The 22,989-nt window shown below is 40.9% G+C and overlaps 1 protein-coding gene across 7 annotated transcripts in view; it reads left to right on the top strand.

Annotated features, from left to right (window-relative positions):
- The first annotated feature begins 8,609 nt into the window (after positions 1 to 8,609).
- CYRIA (CYFIP related Rac1 interactor A) overlaps positions 8,610 to 22,989 on the top strand; it is a 54,949-nt gene continuing 40,569 nt past the window's right edge. For all 7 annotated transcript variants that reach the window (XM_050316610.1, XM_050316608.1, XM_050316604.1 and 4 more), the window contains exon 1: positions 8,610 to 8,744. The gene's annotated coding sequence lies outside the window, so the exon portion shown is untranslated. The remainder of the gene's footprint in view (positions 8,745 to 22,989) is intronic.

Here is a 22,989-nt window from a genome sequence, read left to right as displayed (position 1 = left end):
CTTCGTTTTGCACCACAATGGCAAAACTGAGATCACTCTACAAGATAGAACTGCAGGATGTCTTAACTAGGACTGTTACAAGAAGCAATGCCAACAAAATGAGACTGACTCCTAGAACTGTCTTGTGGTGGTGAACAGTTCCTCTCCCTAGAATGAAAGCTCACGGCAACATTATGATGGAAGATTGTTTTGTGGGCTTTGGGATGAATGGCTCTCAAATGACAGAAGAGGGAGGAGGATGGGATTAGGAGAGATGACATTATTTGGTAAACAGAAGAAAGTGAGATGGAATAAGATATTGATTTCCCATTCATAACACCTGATGGGAAAAATGAGGCAAAGATTTGCTATCTATTGTATATGACTATATGGCTAGAGGGGAACTGACAGCAGCTTTCTAAGGCCCTTGCAAAGGTTATCAAGAAGACACATCCCTTCTGCATCCCTGGAAGTTTTCAAGGCCAAGATGGATAGGGCCCTGAGCAACCTGGTCTAGTGGAAGTTTCTCTGCCCATGTTGGGGGGATTGGGACTAGATGATTTTTAAGGTCCCTTCCAACCCAAACCATTCTGTGATTCTGTGACTCTAAGACAGGGCCAGGCTCTACCAAGTGGTGTATGGCAGGTGGAGGAGATTCAACACATGTATGTTGAAAAAAAGACAAGTTCAGACTGTCTGTAAGGCAGAGTCTTTTCAACATGAGGATAGTCAGCATTAGAATAGCTTTCTCGCAGATGCTGTGCAGTTTCCTTTCTTGAGGGTTTTCAAGACCTGACTGGATAAACATCAGAGCAATGTGGTATGATCTCACAGTTAACTTTGTTTTGAGCAGGAGGTTGGACTAGAAACTGCCTGAGGTTCCTTCCAACATGAATTATTTAATGATCCTCTGAACCTATGATTTTTTGTGGACACAGGTCTTTTTCCACACATATAAATGAATTTTTCATTAATCCTTATAATTGACTCAGAATTAATTACTGTTCATTATAAACATCTGTTTGATTGTGGACTATTGACTTTCCATAATTACTGCTGTATTTATCTTTCAGATTAATGATATTTTACTTCATTTACATATAGACTCAATGCTTGCAAGAAGAGCTGTAAGGTTATTTAGAAAACTCAGGAGAACACGTTTAACTTTCCTAGTTTAGATAGCAGAAGAGGCCCAAATAGTTAACCAAGAATAAGGACATTTACTTTTTTTTTTTTTTTAGATACTTTTAACATCATCTAGCAGGAGGATAGTATATGAGCTTTAATTATTCTAATTCTAATAAGACAGTAAAAAGAATAATGCACTTTTGGAAAGTGAAGAAAGCATTACCTCACAATGTTCCTAACACTTCTATTGCTATGTTGTTTGTATTACATACTAGACAAATGATAGACTAAGCTTGGAATGTCTAGATTGTAGAGGACTTAAATTGTTTTCATGTTGGCACCATATCAAATGGAATCTGTAGCAGTGCTGATACACTTAAATTTTCTTTGAATTTTTGCCTAAAAGAGAGAAGCATTCCTTTTTAAAGGGGTAGCATTCTTGATTTTTCAGATTTTAGGTGAAAAAATAATTATTGGAATGTGTTTTGGTTTTTTTGTCAGATGACATATAAGACAATTTTAAACTTTCTAGCTTTTCATGTTCTCAAACAAAAACAAGAAAAAAGAGACAGGCCAATCTTCTACTGCCTTGTATGCAGTATAGATGCTCTACACAGAAAAAAGAGCCCTTCAGGAAAAACTCATTAGATGTACATCCAGTGATTTTTACATAACCTGGTATTTGTTTTGACACAGAAAACAACAGATAAATCTTACTGACTTTAATGAAAGCTATAACATCTGCTTTATTTTCTATAGCAGAAGAGGCAAACAGTTGTAGGAGAATCCAGTTTTGAATTCCCTAAATTTGCTGGGCACTAAGCAGATGCACACTCCAGGAATAACCTGACTGTCTCTCTCCATGCTGCCCTGGAGGCTGTCACATTTACTCATGTTTTCCTGCAGAGCTGACATGGTGAACATATCATAATATGGTTCAGTCAAAATGAGGTGACCCAGGAGAGACTTGAGACTTAAACTGTTTAATCTAAACTGTCTCACTTTGACTGTATTAGTAAATGATCCCAGCAAATCTTTGGGGACAATAAACACAGGCAAGCTGGGAGTAGTGGAGTGGTGGTACCAAGACAGTGGAACTGAGAAGGTGACATCCATTCACAACTTAATGCTCCTACAAAGGAGGACCTGGATCCTGCAAACCCTTTCCATACAGTCTGTGCAAGACAGAGTATCAGATCTGATTTTGTGTATTCTTTTCACAATGGTGTTGCATACATACAGCATGTGCTGAAAACAGTACTTAAAGCTGCAAAGTTAAGATTTCAAGAATTAGGAAATATCAGAATCAAGATTCAAATATACCTTTCCCATAGTCCAGTTGGGCACCTACCCTCTTTTCTGGCTGAAAAGCAGTGGTTTTGTGTGTTGGCTTATAAACAATGGGCATTCATATAATGGATTTTGCAAAAGTGTATGCATTGGGATCCAAACTGAGATAATATGGGCAGTTCAAACCCTGGCTTTTCCTATTACAGAAGCAAAGAATCTAATTTAGCAACCCAACTGTTACTTGAAAACACTTGTGTAATTTCCTGCAACAACTGCTTATGACTTCATACGTCTTCAAATTGGAGTCCTGGCCTTTTAACTTACTAAGAAAGATTTCAGTCAAATTGAAGTTCACTAACTCCCAAGTAGCAATGGGGCAAAATTTGATGGCTGAAATTTCCATTTCCATCAGCTATGTCCTCCTGTCCTTTGACAGAGCCTGCTGTACTCAAGAAAGGCTCTACTGGTTATCTCATGAAGCATAGTCCAAATACTGTGTTGGTAGGTAGCATCCATGAAGGTAAATAGAAAGAAGGGTCCTAGGCCACCTGACAACTTCAGTGGCTTAGGGGTTGCTTCAGAAACTGTTTTCTTGTTATATGTACATTTAACTCTGATATGAGGACAAGAAAAGTGACTGAGTACCAGTTTAGTTGTCTAATTTGAATTTATTTTGGCTATAACTGAGTCTTACTGGTCAGCAGAAGAAGATTACTTTCCTAGAGTGGAACCACAGCTATCATGTTCACTGTAGCTGTAGGGTTGTGGTTCACCCTACCAGCTCTGCTGCTACAGAAAGCTTCATTTATTGTTGTTGCTCTGAAAGGAACTACATAGGCTGTTAAGAGTATTCAGATTCCCTGATTTTGATCCAGGCTGAGAGCTCTTGAAGAACACAAGATTAAAAAAAAAAAAAAAGAAAGAATAATTTACTCTTATAAGTGTTCTGCACTTGTAGGGTATTATACATAGCACATTTCTATAAACAGAGCTTTAACCCAGCTGAACTCTTTTGATCTTATAAAAAAATAGAAAAAGGAAAAGGAAGTTTTTATAGTGATAGAATATACTGAAGATACATGGGTTTCTCTAAACTGTCTTCTATAGCAAATGCAAAAAAACGTAATTGACACATACCCACCAAAACCAGAAGACAGCTCTCCAAAAAATGTCCTTTCAGTTACATTCACATATGATATGATAACACATATATATAGCACTTCAACTTTTTGTTTGTTGTAGATACTGTGTTAACTTATCAAGCTCTCAAGTCAGCATGCTTAGATGTGGTCAGTGTTGGGAGCCTCTGCTCCTCCTCTTTTCTCCGTAAGTTCTATGTGAGTTTGGCAAAAAATTCAGGATTTTCAACAGAAAATAACAGATCAGAAGCAGGGCTGTGATATGGGATAATCATGACTTCACAGGACACATCTTGGGTTACTTCATGTTTGAGCAGAAGTATGTGAATTATGTCAGATAAACATTTTAGCTGGGTAGAAACACTGAAGAAAATGGATTATTAAAAAAAAAATCTGACTCAAATAGATTTATAATCATCTATCTATAGCTCTGAATGATGGAAGTTATCCATCTTGAATTCTCATGATTCCTGCAGTATTGGTTACCTCATTTGCATAAAATGAATAGAATAAATTGTTACGAATCCAAAAATATACGGTTGCCAGGATACCTCCTGCTAGATGCAAATGAAAATGGGTTTGTACCAACCAGCTTAAAATACTTTGGAACTTAGACATTTTCTTATTAACATCAATAGCGATAAGTGAAATATTACATATCCAGTGAGCTATTGAAATTATTAATATTTGTTTTTAAAAAGGAATATTATTTCAAGCAAATCTGAACTGATTGTTGTGCAATGTACTTCTGCTAAAATACCCTGCAGTTTAATCATAGAAGCAGCATGCAGAATGAATAAATGTTCCATGCTTGCTCCTTGATAAACTTCTGAATTTAAAAGGCAAGTTTCCTGTTAATTGTTCTTATGATTTTCAGTGCTATAGCATTAGCAACAAGCTAATGTATAGAAACATTATTATTATGCTTTGTCCATGTATATGTGACTAAAGAAGGTATAGTTGAGAACCATACCCAAAAAAGTCTTATTGTCTAACCACACTTCTGTACAATGACACAGACAAAGTCCCATTATGTAATGTATATTATTCTGACTTGCTAAAAATAAAAAAAAATGATTTATTTTTATCTTAGGCAATATATTTTATAAATCTCAATTTTTTTAGCTGTATGAATGCATATCAATATCTTTAATAGCCTATACCAGAAGCTTAATCATATCACTTTTCTGAGTAAAGTTGTTTAATTTGCATTGAATGAATAATTAAGATAATTAATGTACAAAATAATTAATGTACAAAATAATTACATTTTTATTATGTGCCATTCAAGGTGTGTATAAACATTTAAAAGTGGATTATACATCCTAAATATTGAGTTCCAGACAGGTAGATAAACACAGATCAGATTTCCAGTTGTATTCAGATGAGTCTCCAATACTTTTTGTGAGTGATGTAGCTGCTCTAATCTGCCATGGCTGGTCCCTTGTCAGCAAAGGGCTGGCTGCCCATGCTTCTGCTAATGTCATGCATCAGTTGATACAAGAGACAAACTGGGGGTTTACTATGATAAAGGCTCAATGTGCTCTGAGAAAGAAAGCTCTTCAAGCTGAAGATACCTAAAACAATTGAGATGCAGAAATTTTCTCTGCTTCCTTACTAATGGTTGGTTCTTTGAGAGGAGACAAAAATACTGGCAAAGCCACAGCAGCACTGTTCTTTTATAGGAAACAATTTCAAGCACAAATCAGAGTTGTAAAATGATAGATTAACTCCCTCCTCTGCTCTTTTGGTTTGTCATGTCTCAGAAGTTACTGGCTTTATTCTTAATTTGCAGTGCTATAACTGAGAAAGAAAACTATGTTCCTAAATCATAAAATAACATTGTGGTTCCTCTTCAGAAGTTACAAAGAGCTACAATTCCAAACAATATCAGTGGTACTCTAAATTATGCAAGAGATAAAAGGGTTGAACTGAATATTTATATAATTTACTTCATAGAATATATTATTATTATTATCCTATTTTTTTAATGCTCTTTGCACCACTAACCTTCTTCATGTCAGTGTGCACAGAGCTAAAATGAGCATTAAGGAAACTATCTTTATTCCACAAATGAACTCCTGCATCCAATACTTGAGAAAACTGCTAGATAAATGCATTAGTTCTGCTTAGCAAGTTAAACATCAAAAGCTGAAAACTCATGTGCCCATCTGCTCTGAAACTGCTGTTTGAATCCAGATGACTTGGTACAATTCTGCATAAAGCCATGAGTTTCAAGACTTGCAAGGCACTATACTCTACAAAAGACTAAACAACAGTGTTCCAGGCAGGTAAAATTCAAGAATTTGCCAACGTTGTAGATGACTTTATGAATAAGTTCTTTTTAAAAAAATATAACTATGTCATCATTCAGATTCCAGGAGATGTTATGAGGACAGCACCTAAAAAAATCAGGAGATTACTGCTATGCTGCTATGTCCTAGTTGAGCCATGGCAACTGGCTGTGCATACATTGTCATAACTGAAATAAAATGTGTTAAATGCCCCTGAGACTTGAGATTGCAAATTGATTTGGATGGAATTCAGTGTGAGACTCAGATTCCTAAGCTTTAGATATCTGTATGCAAGTGTCTTTAGTTAAATGTCTTAAATATCCACTATAGTGAAGACAGATACACTTACATAGCAGTGGACATTCCGAGCTACATCTATAGGTCACAGGAAATCTGGTGCTTCTGGAAGACCAGTAGAGAACAAAGCAAGATACCTAAGGGCGTCTTAAAAATCTCAGAATGTTTCTGGTTCACCTGCCCATGGATCAGGACCTGGGTAGCTTTAAGCTGTGATAACACAGACTCTTACTGGCAGGTCCATTGCATTGCTCACCAGAGAATTGATTGTAGGCACCTGCTTCTTGGGATGTGTGAGACAACCTTATGAAAACACCACACCTGGATTCTAGTACTGGTTGTAATGGGAGATTAGACACCTAATTAATGTCTAAGAAATGGAGGTGAATGTATACCCAAATTTAGATGCACAATTCACCTGTGTAAAGCACATCCTTTTACCTGAGAAAGTTTAGGGTGCTTGAGGTACTGGAATGGGCTAGTAAGATAAGACAGAAATTTAGGTATCCTGTACCTCTTCAGATCAAAAACTGGGCACTATGTGAGAACCCTCACAGAGCCGAAGTGATCAGAATTTACCTTATTGAGGAATCTGATCTCTACCAATGTGCTGCAAACTGAATTTGTCTCACACCAGCACTGGGATAACAGTTTCACATGGACAGTTATGGCTTGGCTGATACACCAGTAGCTGGTTAAATAATTGTTTCCTGGTCTCTAATGTCATTGTCCAAAGCTGAGAATCTGAAATCTATCACTCGCCTGCCATTTCCCCTACAGGCTGTTCAACTTCAGTCTTATGGCAGTATGTGACGCTACAGCTATGTTCTGATGGTCTACAGTTCATTTCATCAATATACAGCATTCCCTTTGTTTTGGCAGGGCTTAAAAGCTGTACTTTTCTAACTCCTAAATATTATCTTTATGCAGAATAAAAATATTATTCTGGCTGTCCCTGATGCATTCAGTGCACGCAACCTGAGAGTCAGAATATTTCCAAATTATGTGACAGCTACCTCGTCTTTTGTGAAAGCATCCAGTTAAGACACGTCCATTATACAGCAGTCAGAATGCATGCCCCAGAAAAATAATTAAAAGGGGACATTAAGCTGCTAGCTGGGAACCTGAGGTTCAGTTCTCTCTCCTGGTTCAAGTTTTCCATGTGACTGTTCTTCCCGCTTGAAAGTGGAGCAATGCTATTTACTTCTTTTGAAGGGTACTTTGAGACTTGTGGGTAAAAAATGCAAGCCAGCAGCTTAGTGTTCTACTAAGCTGGGTGCTGGAAGGGTAGCTATATTAAATATGTGCTACAGCAACAGACACACAGCCTTTTAATAGACTAAGTATGTCACTTGAATTTTTCTAACTAGACAATTTGGAATTTTCAGACCAAAGAAGAATAATTCAAGGACATCTGGATACAGCCTGGGTAAAGGCAAGAAGTTGAAGCATGGAAGTGATGCTGCTCTGGAATGCTTGCTCAGAGGGAGTGACAGGAGCGAGGGTCAAGTCGGCAGCAGGCCGTACATTCTCACAGCTCCACCAAACCACTCAGCTTCACAGTGCTCCAAAACTTGCCTTATTCATGAGAATCACACCTTTTGGGGCACACAGCTCTATTCAACACATCTGCCCCAGGCAGGATGCAGCTGTGAACTCTTAGGTTCACTGGCACAGAGCTGTGATGGCTTTTGTGGTCAGCATCACAGCTTCTCACATTTAAAGAGCTCAGCAACCAAACCCAGGTATGAACAAATAAGTAGGTATTTCTGTGCTGTACTTCCAGTGTTGTCACTTGTAGGCTCTTGTTTTTTTCTTTCTTGATTGCTTCTTTGCTTTCTTTCTGTTGTTCTGTAAATGACTCACAGACTGGCTTTTGGGGAAGGGGGAAACCAAGCACCGCACAGCTACTCTGGCGACTTTAACCTCATTTAACCCTCAGCACAGCAAGAGGAAGTACAAAGTATTTTCACGAGCTGTGAATGGGCTCAGATCTCCTTTTTTTTTTTCTTTTTTTTTTTTTTTCGTCTTGAGGAAGCCCTGCCTTCTGCAAAGCCAGAAATCTAAAAAAAAAAAAAAAAAAAAAAGATGTATTTGCAGTTCCGAACTCCCGCATTTACCCACGGACGCCCCGTCCCGTTTCGCCTGCCCCCCCCAACCCAAAACAGAGCCCACGGGCTGGGAGGAGAGGGACGGGGGTTTGGGTCAGAAGGGTTTTGGCCGATGTCCCCGGGCGGGGTGACAGCCGCTCGCTGCCCTGCCCTTATTCCCAAGCAGACACCGCAGAGTCCCGTACTGCGGAGCCAGGGGGACCCCACGGACGGTCTGTGTCGGGGTGAGGGACCCATCCCCCATCCCCACCCTTCGGAGGGCGCCTCGCCCCCCAGCCCCGGGCTGCGGGAGGCGGGTCCGGGAGCCGCGCCCGGGGCGGCCGCCGGCGGGAGCCGCACGCAGCCACCGCGGGGCGGGCCGGGCGGGCCGGGGCGGGGCGGCTCTGCCACAGCGTCGCGCTGGGCCGGGCGGGCTGGGCCGCGCCGCAGCGCCGGCGGCTGACTCGGAGGAGCAGCGGGGGATGGACGAAGGTCCCTGCAGCGGGCAGCGGCGACGGGAGGCTCAGGTAAGGGCGGAGAGGCACCAGGGGCCGCCACCCGCCCGGGGGCTACCCAGGGGCGGGCGGGCTGAGCCGCCTCTGCCGCTCTTTCGCTCGGCGCCCCCGCATCACCCCGCGGCGGCGGGGCGGGGACGGCGCGCTGCAGCCCCGGGGTTCCTGCGCTCCCCGAGCCCTCGCAACCGCCTTTGTGCCCGCTGCCCGGCCCCGAGTCGCCCTCCCCGCGGTGCCCCTCGCACCGCACCGCGGGGTCAGCTCAGGGGGACACGGGGGGGACACGGCCAACTGTTGCCTGGGAAGCGCCGTCCCCGGAGCTCTGCCAGCGCCCGCGGCACCGCGGCGGTGAGCGCCGGGGGGGGTGGGGAGCTGCATTCGCCCCCAGCCGCGTCCGGAGAGGCATCGGGTGCGATGCGAGCCCCAGTGGAGGTTCCCCGCTTGGCCTCGCCCCAGCGTGGGAAAACGCTTCCCCAGCCACTGTCCCTCCTGGCTGGAAATGTCCTGGGTTGTCGCTGCCGGGGGTGGTGCCGGAGTCGCCGCGGGGAGCAGCGCCCGTGCGGGGGACCCGGCCCGGGGCAGCCCGGCCGCGCTCCAGCGCTGGCCGAGGGTGTTGGTCACACAGCACGCCGCTGTTCCTGGCTGGAGTGAGTACTGGGGGGAGAAAGGGAGATTAAGCTTCAAACTTTGATTATACCGAAAACTTTCTGCTCCAGCTGCTCGTAGTTGCTGGATGCGGGGTGGCTTAAGCGTGGTGTTTCCAGAGGGATGTACCTAGACGAGAGATGAAAAATAGGCTCTGTAGTGCTGCCTTCCTCTCGTTAGAATCGCTGTCCATGTCGAGAAGTGTTACAGTGAACAGATACCACGCTTGCCTCCATTCTTCCTATTATTATTCTTCCCCTAATTTGATTTCGACACCGTTTAGCTTTTATTTTACTTATGTGGAGTTTGCTGTGCTAAGGTCTCGATATTACATGATGTCACTGTGTAAAATCGAATGCTCCATAATTTGCTGGCAACACAGCGAGGCTCTTAACTGCACAGGCTTTCAGTGGTGCTGCTAATAACTTGCCGAGGGTGGTGATGTGAGTTGATTTCCAGCCTGTTCCTGGTAGTCTCTGATTGTCATACAGCCCATCTTTGTGCTCTTTGATTTTGTTTACCAGTTTTAAGGGCAGTTTATATGTGTATGGGGAAAGGGTAAGTTAAGGGGGACAGAGGTGTGTTTCCATTGCTTCTTCTGTTTTGACCATCTGTAAGGTCAGAAAAACATGAAAACGACTTTGGCAATGAACTCTTAGGTGGGTAGATCTGGAATGAAATACTGTCGTGACATGAGGTTCCCTTGTGGGCAGAGATTTTCATGTGCTCAGCACAGCTCTACAAAAATACCCCAACTCATATTACACAGGGAAGAACCAAGCTGATACTTCCCTTTTCTCTGTTATGGTAACTTTTGTGGTTTTATAACATGTTAGGAAGACTGATACATCAGCAATGTACTTTTAAAAAGTAATATAAAAAGATAAACCTTGTAACTTCTCATGTTTAAATATCCTTTCTACTCTCGTGTACTACCCCCACTCTCCCACCTCACTAGGCCCAAAATAAAAAGTAATGATAAAACCCTACTGCTTTCTAGGGTGGGCTTTAAAAAAAGTTTTAATGAAATGAAATTACAGATCATGGAATATCATGAAGGGTTTGACTTAGGTTAATAAAAAGTGTAAGGTAGCAACTAAGTATAAAATTCTTCAGCTTTGAACAACTGTGGTATAGTTTATCTGGTCTTTAAAGTTTCGCTCTATGTAAACTATGGCAAACATAAGTAAGGCTTTCTGAGTTACTGGTTTTCAAGGTTACAAGGTTTTTGAGTTCTGGTTTCTCAAAGACTGTGCGGTGTTTTATTGTATTCTGCTCTGTACTTTTTTAGTACCCTTCTGTGTTGTTTTTGCAGTGATGCATTTTTTTCCTGTGAACTTCTGTTCTTTATTAAAAACAGAAAATAAACAAACAACAAGTGATTTAAAAGACAATATATGCCAGTAATTAAAGTAAAAAAAACCCCTTGATTAAGTCAAAAAGGAAAACTGGTGATCATCTTGGATACTACTGCATAGTTACTGTCAGCAGATGTCATTTTGCCATAATAGTGAGTCTGTTAGAGAATTTTACAGTGCTGAGAAGATAATTCATTGTTAGTGTGCTTAGCTTGTCCTCATGACATAATTTTTGACACTGTTTTGTTAGGCTGAAATATCTTGGCCTCAGCAGTATGGTAGCCTCACAAAGACATTGAGGATTTGCATGTGCAGTATGTTGCAGTTTTGCACCTTATACAAAACGAGAGCTTAAAATGTCTGTCAATAATATGAGATGTTACTTAGAATAATAACAATTCTGGTACTTTGACAGAAATAATATTTTGTAGATGTACAGATACTACAAGTAAGACCTCTTAAGTCGATTGTATTTTTATCTGTTTCCAAATACCATTCTAATTAGAGCTTTTAGAGAAACTGTAAAATATTTTTGTAGAGTCACTGGCATTCTTTAGCACTAGTTTCATACGACATGCAGCAGCATATGAACTTGATAATTCAATTCAGATTTTATACAAACCAGAAAAATATTATTCTATATCCGAAACCTGTATACAATTCAGACACCATTAGGTCTCCTGTTAAATCCCTGGAGACAAACTGAGTATGTCAATGTGACCTATAACATCAGTGGACAGGGGCATATGCATGCCAGCAATGTATGTTGATTTGAAGGAGCCAAAAGCTTTTAGTGTTTCCTCTGTACTGAATTCAGAATGTATTTGGATCCATTTCAATATTACCAATCATTCTTTTAGCAGTGCTTTCTACTCATGTTATCTAGGAATGCAAAACAGTAACACTAAATCAGAGAAAACAGTTTGAGAGGCATGAATTAAAATACTTAATATATGGGGCAGCTTGAGAGCTGCAAAAAATGCAGTCATAAATTTTAATTTTGTTGTTTAAATTAAAATTGTAATAGAAGCTGCTATGCACTGCTGGGAATGATGATGAGAGCAATGTCAGTGATGTGAGATGTACAGATCCAAATTCTTATTAAGTACCAAGAATTTTGCCATTCTTCTACTCTCACAAAATTGTGATTCCCGCTTCCAATTAAAATGAAAATGTGTCTTATTTTCAATCGTTACTTACTTCTTATAGAAGTTCTTGGTTTAAGCTGGTAGCAGTAGTTGATTCTACAGAAAAAACAACAGTAATAGATATAGGACAAATACCTTTTAGGACAGATGTGACCCAGTGCAGCTCTGACACACTTGAAAGAGTTTTATTTAGTATTGTGGATTTAAAATGTTTAGAAATAATGCCAACCATGAGATTTAGTTAAACATTGGTCAGCTTTACCTTTACTTAGAAACAGTTACTTTTGCCTGCTAACAGCTGAAATACTCTTGTCTAATTTATGAACTTCTCAATAGACTACAAAACCAGTGCTCTGTGGGACTTCTTTTTTCCTGTCCATGACAACAGTACTTCTGTAGCGCTGTTTGTAGTGGACAGGTTGACTTTTAACATCATGGTTTGGATAACTGACAGTGCAAAAGGTAAAGCTAATGCAGAAGTACCAGACTTATTTTTGAGTAAATCTGTGTGAGGAACATAATGACATTTGTAACATGTGAAAAGTTGATTTTGAAGGTTCCAGTAGCCTGGTGGAACCTTCCAGTGGTGTTATGTGTGCTGATCTGGTTTGGTTCAAAACTTGAGTTAATAAATATAATTCATGAGCATGTGTCCCTCAAGCATGTTGAAGAGCATCAATATGGCATGGGAGTTTCTGTGTCTAGAATGTGGCATGGAGCGTACTGGGATCTTGAGTTTGATCCCAATTGTCTGTGGTGAGCTCTGGATGAGTTTTCACAATTTGATAACACTGGAGGTGGTATGGTGTTTTTAAGGGGATGAGTAGACTTACACTGACTGTACTCTCTCATATCTCTCTGATACACATAGGTTTAACTTAAAATTTAAATAGTTGTTAGAAGCTTTTTTATATATAATTTATGGGGTTTGGGCAGAAATCCTTTTCCCTACTGGTATTACTGCCTGAATTCATAAATTATTTGAGTGGCCTATTTTACAATTAGATGCCTCAAAGCTAAGGTCCATGGTCTTAAAACCCCTGTCTGAAAGCACACTTTTCTACATGTTTTACTATGAAGAAAAATGAGATGCACAGAGCTTCATTTCTGCATCCATCCAGAGCTCTTACCACCGAGACTGTTCTGGAGAGTGGCAAATCTCTCCTGCCTCACTGCATTTGGCATCCAGAGATGGAAATGCTTCCTCAGGATTTGAAAAGCCTGTTTTGCTAAGAAATAAATGCATTCTACCTCAAACCCGAGGTAGAAGCATTTGCAGGGATGTTAATCTCTCCCTCTTCTCTTTGTTTGATGTTGCATTAGTTGCATCCCATACTCATTAAATGTGGTGCTTGATTCTCTGTCCTCTTTTCAGCTTTAAGTACCTTTAGCTCACATCACCCTCTTCCCAAGAGAGTGCAACAAGCAGTATGTCATAAGCTGTCCTTTAGTTCACCTGCAACTGTGTTACTTTGAAAAACACCCCAAACAATAATTAGGCCAGAGGGAGAGTGACTCCTGCCCTGTGATTAAGGCACTCAGGTGAGGGAAATCTGGTTTCTATAGGTGTTGCATTGTTTCATCCAGTAAATATTTTTCCATTTCATGGCTTCAGCAGGAATAGTCTTAGGACAAACTATAGACTGTGGTTTAGGGCACTACCCTGGTTCGCAGAGATGTGGTTTGGAGCCAGTCTCTCAACCTGAAAAGAGACTACCACCCACTTTTACTTCCTTTGTGGTTGCTTTCCTGATGCTTTTAAATTGCTCGATGGTGCTTGAGGGTATGCTCCTACCCTCTCATCCGAAACTTCAAAATTGCATCACTCCTTTCCTCAGGAGCTTGTGAAAGGAATAACTTTGTATCTTGCTCCTGGGGAGGCCTGAGGGTTTTACAACCCTTTTTAATAATCGGTGCCTCTTGAGCATCCAGGAATAGAAGACATCAGTTTAAGGTAGTCTTCACAACTTTATCTACTAGGTTAGATGGTTTCCTGCTTACTATACCAGTTATCTTACTTTCTCTTACCCAGATTTGTTGTAGCCATGCTCAAAATTCTCCTGTTGGGTCCTATTTCTGTTTCTAGACTCATATGGACTAATAAATCTAAGAGTATAGATTGAGGGGGGGAGGGGAAGGCGGTATAGAAGGCCAGAGTTTGGCCTGAGGACTCCAGGTGAAAGTCTTTAGTTTGGGTTTAGAACACAATTTAAGTCTGGTTTGATTCAGCTGTCCAGTGCAGGTGTCTTGTCCTTGATGAGATGCTTTATGACATCCACTACATCTTGGTGCAGTTGTGAGGCAGCCACGAGACCCATGTCTTGCATGTCCTGTAGTGCCTGCCAGTAAGGTGGGATATTTTAAAACAGCTCAGTACTATTTGCCTCTGCAGCTGAACTGAGCTCAGTCCTAAGACTCTTGTTGCCTAGGCTGAATGTGGTTAGACCAAGAAGTGGGAGGAAGGGCTTGTTTTCTTGTTTTTCAAAGATAACCTGCTTTCTGTTTTATTTTCTTTATTGTGAGTGTATTTAATACCTAACTTGATCATTATAACTTTCATTTTGCAGCTGTCCCAGATTAAATCTGGAAGGTTAGCTTGAGTTAATGGCTTTCTGGGAAGAAGGGGAGAAAGTTCATCTTCTGGTTTCTCTCATGCATGTTAATAGTGGTGTGGAGCTGTGGGGCAAAAATTCATTACTGTTGTTAGCTGGTATGGAAATGCTGAGTGATGGTGCCACTTACAGAGCAGAATTGGTTTTGGAGAAGGAAAATTCTCTCTGATAACTGATCTGTATGATCCTATCTCCAGTAAATTGATTCTAGAATTGTGTTTAAATAGCTTCCATGGGAGATGCACAGTGGTATTTATTTAGTACAGGTGATCTGTTGGTCCTAATTTTTTGGAGGGAATTCCTATAATGCTGTGGATACTGTGGAGGGAAGCGATGGTGGGGGGGTATTCTATAATAGTATGTCTCAGAGTTGTTCAGACCTGTTTAGATTTGAGAAGGCTAGGTTGTTAAATTTGTTACATTTATTTCCAGGAATAGTCTAATTTTGTCTCAGTTATACTTTCTCCTACCCACATATATATGGTCTGACTCCCTGTACTGTGTAGCTCTGCAATTGCACAGTGCTCTGCTTCAAGGATCATCTGTAGGCAGTTGGCGACTCCTTCAGATAAAGATTTCATGATGGACATTGGCATCTTTAGAAGCTTCTGGAAATAAGTCTGTAATCCTCTCCCTGATCATTGATGGAGGAGGAATTTGGATCTGCTAATTCTCTGTTTTGCCTATGTTTTTATTATTAAAGCATAAAAGCCCTGTAGGACTGGAGCACTTCCCTCACCCTCTCACAAGGCTGTGCTTCATCAGGGCTCTGTAATACCAATTACTGTGGGGACAGTTTGCTATTCCAGATGAGATCATGATGGGGATGCTGGAAAATGAGTCTCTCTCAAAATGTGTTTTATGCTCTGAATACTTGAAAGATTTTGTTATAGTGTGATACTTAGGTCTATGGGGTTTATATTTTTAATTAATGAAGAGGTTAAAAAATCCACTTAAAATTTTTTAGCAACGTCTCTCATATTCAACAGGAAAACAGAAAATAATTCCTGATCTTGAAGTATTTTGGGATTGTGTTGCCTGTAGAACTGATTGATATTTCTACAACTAGATAATAGGACTGCTTTTGTTTATTTTTTTTCCCCAAAAGACAAGGGGAGAGCACGTGTATTAGAGGCCTTAGATGTATAGATAATATATATCTATTTTTTGTCCATTTTTATACTGTGAGAGACAAAATGATTGGGCTTCGACTACTTATGCCTTTGTTTTACTGAGGTTTTGATTCATTAGGGCACAGACAGTATCATGTTGTCCTTTACTGAACTGAAAGTAAAACTGCCCAAAAAAAAATCCCCTTTTGTTCTGCTGCTGAGGAACATTGTGGGCTGCCAAATCCTGACAGTCTGAGTCACCACAATTGTAATATAGTGTTTGTACTTTGGCGGTTGCTGTTATTCAATGTCTTCTAATTTATTCATAAGGCAAAGGGACACCTACAGGTTAAAATACTATTTTTTAAAGAAACAGTCCATGTTTATAATGAAATAACATTTGTCAATAGTGAATTGAATACATTCTCATAACACTTCAAAGCTTCCAAGGAATAAATGATTCATCTTTAACAGTAAGGAATATATACATTAGACATATATATTTACCAAAACTTACATGTTCTGTGTAAGAGCAGTGCTGGACTTCAAAAAATGATGAGATTATTTTAAACTCTTTACTGAACTCTGCTGTTTTGGCCATCTGATTTGACCTGATAATGATCTGATAACCAGGGAGACTGTTTCCTTCCTTAAAAAAAAAAAAATGTTTTAAGGACAGGACCTCTGACCCTGGAAATGCTTATCTGCATTTTAACTTCAGTGCGTGGGCTGTGACCCAGCAAGCATAGCTCATGTAATTGAATTCAGTTGTTTTCAGGATCACTCCCAAATAAAGTAGTCAAGTTTAAGTTGTAATAGTCAAATTAAGTTGTAATAGTCAGATAACACTCGGAATGACTGCATATAAACAGCTGAGGGAAAGCAGGGAGGCTCTGAATGGAGGTTGGGTACCTGTAGGGCTGACAGGTCTGTTCCCAGACTCCACAGCAGGTTTCCTGCGCGTGGCCATGGATACACAATGGTGATCTGGCGGATGGATCCTGTTGCCTGTGCTTGGGCAGGAGACGGAATTTCTTACAAATTCTTGACCCCATCACCTACACATGTAGAGCAGATGGATTTCTTTACAATTTTTCAGTACTGTAGATGTTTATGGATGGAAGTCCTCATATTGTCTGGTATTGGTTATTGGGGCAGAAACAATGATTTCTTTCTTTCTATTGATAAAATAACAACAAGGCTTTTATTCCTTTTTTTTGCCTGATACATAGGGAATTTTGTGTATCATTTACCTTTTCCTAAAATTGAGCTAATGAAATTTCCACAGTTCTCTCGCTCAAAAAATAAAGCCAAATTTGCTGAGTTGGATCATGAATAACTTTCCCTGAAGTCTTGTAGAGTGGCTGAAGAGAAGGACTGAGCTGGGTGTGGGTGGTGGGCACTGGAGCAGTGTGGGACACATGGAAATTCATGCAGCAGAAAGCACTATAATTTTAATTGCTGCTCAGTGTCACACTATCACTACAGCTGTTTCCCAAAGAAGGGCTTTGCCTGCTATTGACAGGACATGCACACAAAGGGAGGAGATGGTAGATAAGCAAATGCAAATATATTACATGCCTTCTATCCTTTGGTTTTTAATACATTCTATAGTAACAAGTTCAGCGTGAAACACTCAGTGACATGTAATTATATATGCATTAAATGGCAGTTGATTCATAGTGTCCCTCTTTCAGGGTGTATATCCATAATGCACCGAGGTAGGGATGAGTGAGGAGTAGCCCAGCTCTGAGCTGCTTGATTCATATGGCACTGCAGTCCTGCTCGGCTGCTGACTTCCTTTCTTCTTTTTTTTTGCCCATAAAAGGAGAAAAGTGCTGCCATATGACTTGCTTTAGAGAGAATCACAAGATGAGGTGCCGGGGGGGGGGGAAGTTATTCAGGTAGCTTTGTTTCTTGTACATGGTACAAGACATTCTGCTTTCTGTGTTTTAATGTAGTATTACTAGCAAAGCATGTGGTAGTATTTCCTTCAGCTGACACTGAAGTAAAACATTTCATTCTTATAATAACTTTTTTGTTTTGTTTGGTTTGGTTTTTTTTTTTTTTTTTGTTTTTTCTGCATGGATGAAAGATTCTAAAGGGAAGCTGGATACAAATGTGTTTGGAAAGGAGATAGCTCTAGTTCCTAGGGATTAGGCTATCCTCCAAACCTGCAGACACTTTCCTGCTGGTTGTTAAGGAATGACTGTATGTGGTATTCTCCCATCTTGTGCCAGTGACTGTAGGTAGGCATGCCTGAATTCATTGCTTAATTTTGCACTGTTAAAAAGCTTCATCTCCAGCTTTTCCAGAAAACAGATTAACTGGGTGATTCTCTGAAGACTTGCTCAGAGACCAAATCTGAACAACTCTGTATTTTTGCAAGAAGTCCATGAGCTTGCTTACTCTGCAGTCTCACAGTGACTCTCAGTGTACAGTAGAGCATGAGTTGCCTGCCTTCCCACTGATGAGGGTCACATTTTCTCCGTAGAGCGAAGGCAATTAATAGCTCTAAATGAGTTCCACCCAACTTCTAGTATGGGTTATAGGTGGTGCGTGATGGGCTTCTGGTTCTGCCAGCACCAGGATGATCAGCTCCAACCATGCTGCCAGCTGATGTCCTGCATGTGTGTTCAAAGCCGTCTGAGTCGATGATTCACAGTATTGATCAGCTTGGGTTTAGTCAGCCTTGAATGTTCCCTTTATTTACTGATGCTGTGAAACGATTTGACATGGGGGCACGTAAATCAGCTGTCACTCTTCTTGCTCAGTCCAACACAAGATGTTTTAGAAATCACAGCAGACTGGATGTGTCTGTGTAAACCAGAATTTTTTCTTTGACAGCTATGAAAAGTGGAGATCTTCGACCCAAACATTTACTTTCATACGAAATGAAGCATTTTGCCAAGGAGCCCAAAGGGAGCTGGAGAAAATTAAGATCTTAATGAGCAGTCATTTCCTGGCATCACCCTTTTCTAGTGTCACTGTAGGTATCCTGGGAACAAAACGAAAAGATCATACTAATTCTGGGTCTAAAGTAATTTTTTAATTCTTCTTTTTAGCTGTTGTTGTGGGTTTTTTTCACATCAGAACTAGGATGTAGGCCAGGATCTGTGAAAAACAGATGTCTGTCTCATGCCTGCAATGTTATCATCACTGGAATTTAATAAATTTGTTACTTCGCGTATGTGGGTGGGCTTTTGGTTGTTTTTCTTGAAAAATCTGATGGTTTTTTGGTTAATTGGAGTGATGGTCTTTAGTCAGGTGTTGATGTCACTGTTGAGATAAATTTGTCATTTTTCATCTCTTTGGAAGGCTGAAATTGTACCTGTAGTTCAAGGCACTATGATTAAAGTATTCCCGGGTAAATCAGGGTATGGGAGTTCATCATGTGGGACTATTAAGTTGGAGCAGATGGTTATTAGGTGGATGATTAGGTGAACTCACTGGACCAGATTGGCAGCCAGTACTCCAATGATTATAAATGGGTGGTCAAGGTTTGACAGAGTAATAAGCAGTTTTGTCAATACTGTGGTGGGTTGACCCTGTCTGGGAGGTAGGTGCCCACCGAAGCTGCTCTGTCACTGTCCTCCTCAGCTTGACAGGGGAGACAAAACACAATGAAAGGCTTCTGGGTCGAGATAAGGGCAGGGAGAGATCACTCACCAGTGACTGTGATGGGCATAACAGACTCCACTTGGGGAAATTAGTTTAACTTAATCAAGTCAGAGTAGGATAATAAGTAATAAACTCAAATCTTAAAACACCTTCTCCCCATCCCTCTCTTCTTCCTGGATTCAACTTCACTCCCAAATTCTCTGGCTCTTTCCCTCAAGCTACACAGGGGGATGGAGAATGGGGGTTGCAGTCAGTTCAGCACACCTCTGCCACTCCATCCTCGTCACACTCTTCCCCTGCTCTGTGGGGTCCCTCCCATGGAAAACAGTCCTTCATGAACTTTTCTAATGTGAACTCTTCCCACAGGCTGCAGTTCTTCATGAACTACTCCAATGTGATCCCTGCCTCAGGATGCAGTCCTTCAGGAGCAGGTTGCTCCAGTGTGGGTCCCCTGTGGGGTCACAAGTCCTGCCAGCAAACCTGCTCCAGCATGTGCTCCTCACTCCATGGGTCCACATGTCCTGCCATGGGCCTGCTCCAGCATGGGATTCCCATGAGGTCAGAATCATTTGAGCATCCATCCACCTACTCCAGAGTGGAGTCCTCTCCAGGCTGAGGGTGGATCTCTGCTCCCCCATGGATGTTCATGGGCTGCAGGGACACAGCTGCCTCATCATGCATGAGCTGCAGGGGAATCTCAGCTCTGGCCCCTGGAGCACCTCTGCTCCCTCCTTCTACACTGACCTTGGGATCTGCAGGGTTGTTGCTCACATGCTCTCACTCGTCTCCCAGGCTGCTGTTCTGCAGTGGTTTTTTCCACCTTCATAACCCTTATCCCAGAGGTGTTGCACCATTGCTGATGGGCTCGGCCTTGGCCAGTGGTGTGTTGTGTTATCCTGTCCTGTTCCCCTCCACCTCACTCCTAAAAACCTTACCACGGAAACCCAATATATAATATCCTCACACTTTTAGGACAACAAAGTAAGATGAATTGGGAGTGAAGAAACATCATCTTTAGGTCAGCAGCTGTAAAAGGGGTATATGTTTTTGTACTATCTGGATGATTTTTTGGTACCCCATGACACTGCATAATCAGATCTATACAAAGTTCTACACACAGCAATTTTTGCCAAGTATAATATTTACATCCAGATTTGCACCATGGTAGTTGTGTTTTTCTTTGGAAAAATTTTATGTGCCTCTCTTGTGTTTACAAGAACTTCTTGCTTGTCTTCTTTTTTGTGCAAAATAAGGGTAAATGTTTGCATTATTTTTTTAAGTAAATAAGTTGGGATTTCTGCCTTAGAAGAGAGAAACAAATTTGTGAAGACATTTATAACTTTGTGAATTATTGAAAAAAACACAGATTTGTCCCAAAAATGCTGATCTTGGTAAGGTGAATTTCTTCCTTGTCCATCACAGTAATGTGAGTGAGCTTTGGAGAAGGAGAGTCTCAGCTGCTATTCATTGGGATGCTGTCAGTAGAGCTATGCCCACTCTATACCAGCTGACAGTCAGGGCCAGTGTTCTGCTGGCAGCAATCCAGGCCTGCCGAAATTAAGAAGTCAGATGCTCATGTTCAGTCTGCCTGAACACATTAAAAATCTCCAAAAACCTACAGAGTGCAAATTTTCACGTGTGCTGCATGTAATACATGTGGAAACACAAATGCCCAACTGTTACATGTTTATGTTGTTCTGTTCCCTTGGTTTGAAAGCAACAGCCACCTAGGTGAGGATGTGATATTAAGGCCAGGAGCTATAAAGCCTTGAAAAGGTGACCTGTTAATTCTGAAATGCATTTGGCTGCTTATGGAATTAACTTCTAAAAATGATGTTCTCCAGAAGCAGCTGGGTACTGTATTTGTGATGCATGTTCATAGTAGGAACTAAATAAGGAGTGAATATGGCATGCAACTCTACTGTTACATTTTTAGTACTACTCATGACACAGTTTTGTCCTGTGCCAACTAACATTCTCCAGATAATGCCCAAGCATAGTTCTGGGGTTAGGAGAGAGATGGACCGTTTCCAAAGGCTGTTTGGATCTGGCTAGGCTGTTTTGGAGGAATAGAATTTTAGTTGTTCAGCTACAAGCTGTACCATGTTTGTTGGTTCCGAGCCCAGAGTGTGTCTGTCTGCCTTGGTCTGTTTTATTTTCTGACATATATGTGGCCACAGATCCTGCTTTCCAAGAAGCTGGGATTCAGAAGCTTCTTTGGGAAAGCAATGGCAGCATTGTCTTTGAAAGGTAGGAGAAAAAAATTCTTTCAAGCCTGGAAGTGAGAGGTTGTGTCTAGAAAGCAGGAAAAATAATCCAGAGCAACTTAAAATCATACAATGATTGAGTTTCACAGTATTTTTTTGTAAGATAAACCCCAGGGAATATACAGCTATAATCAGCAACTTTGAAAGCAATTGCTTAAAAAAAATATGAATTTTTGAAGAATGATGGCCTGGCATTTTAAATCAAAATGAATAAATTCAGTGTAAGCAGATGGCATGTACAGTGTCCTCAACGAAAGGATGTATATCTTGACAGTAGAGTAAAATTTATCCCTGACCTAAGCTTTGCCTTCTGTTAGCTAAAGGAGCAGCAGCAACCTACTAGCACAAACCTGAGTTGGCATGATCTTTAGGTTTTCCCTGGGGAATCCATGTCTTAAGCAAATGTCTCAGCCCTTTTCTGCTAATTGTCTGTTTACCTCTGTCAAGGAGATGCAAGTCTAACATTATATTTAGCAAAAACTGAAGGGTGTGAAGTTTTGTGTGTGTGTGGGTTTTTTCTTTAAGCAGTGTTAAAGCTATTAGAGTCCTAATGACTTAACAGTGTCTGGTCCAACAGACAACTCAAGGGTTGACTCTAGTCCATGGAGCACAACCATCTGTCTCACCATCTTCTGTAGTACTTGAGGAATAGCCTTTGGGATGGCGTAGGCGTCCTGGTGAACTTGCCATGTATTCCTCCGCCTGGAAGTGGTCCAGTGGTCAGAAACTAAGCTCCAGTCCCTGCATGGACAGTGACAGGCTAAGTGCCATTCCTGCACTGAGAATTCCTGCTATCTGGTGCAGTTTGTGGTGTGACAGTTGTGTGGGGAGAGAATCAAAGCTCAGGTCAGGATGCTTCAAGGATGAGCTTCCCTGAATTACTTGCACTGCCATCAACATCATTTGCATCTATCTGCATAATATTTAAGTAGTACCAGCTTGGTAATAAAGGTTTTAATGCGTCTGTGCTTTTTCAGTATGCACATTGATAAGTGTGTTTAGCTGCTGCTCCTTTTTTATTTTTTGTATCTTAAATCAGAATATAATTCTTTGCTTGATTTTGGAACTTGTACTTTCTAGTTTTTGAGTCAAGGAAAACATGAAATAATATTGCGGTTGCATAGTTAGGATTGAGAGTCTGGCCTCTGACACACACTTCATCTTATTTAACTCTTCTGTTTTGCCTTTGAACTACAACATTACATAGTCCATTCTGTAATGCAGCTTCACTTAACTCTTTATTTGCAAATAGAATTAATTTTGCGTCTTTGCTATTTATGCTTCATTGAATACTGATCGTACAGCCTTAATTATTTCTTACACAGCAGGAAACTTTCAAAATAGCAGCTGTGTTTTTCCTTAAGTCAAATTGGTTGTGAACTACGGCTGCTCAAATCCCTGGGTGGATAATAAGCTTTACTCCCAGCAGGTCCCCCAGACTACTACGCTGAGGGAACCAAACTGACTCCTGTGTTTTATTGTATAAATGCATTTTAA

The sequence above is a fragment of the Myiozetetes cayanensis genome, unplaced genomic scaffold, assembly GCF_022539395.1.
Source record: "Myiozetetes cayanensis isolate MyiCay16 unplaced genomic scaffold, myiCay2020 scf2-11, whole genome shotgun sequence".
NCBI classification, from domain to species: Eukaryota; Metazoa; Chordata; class Aves; order Passeriformes; family Tyrannidae; genus Myiozetetes; species Myiozetetes cayanensis.
The sequence above is the reverse complement of the archived record's forward strand: the minus strand, read 5'-3'. Positions and strand labels throughout refer to the sequence as shown.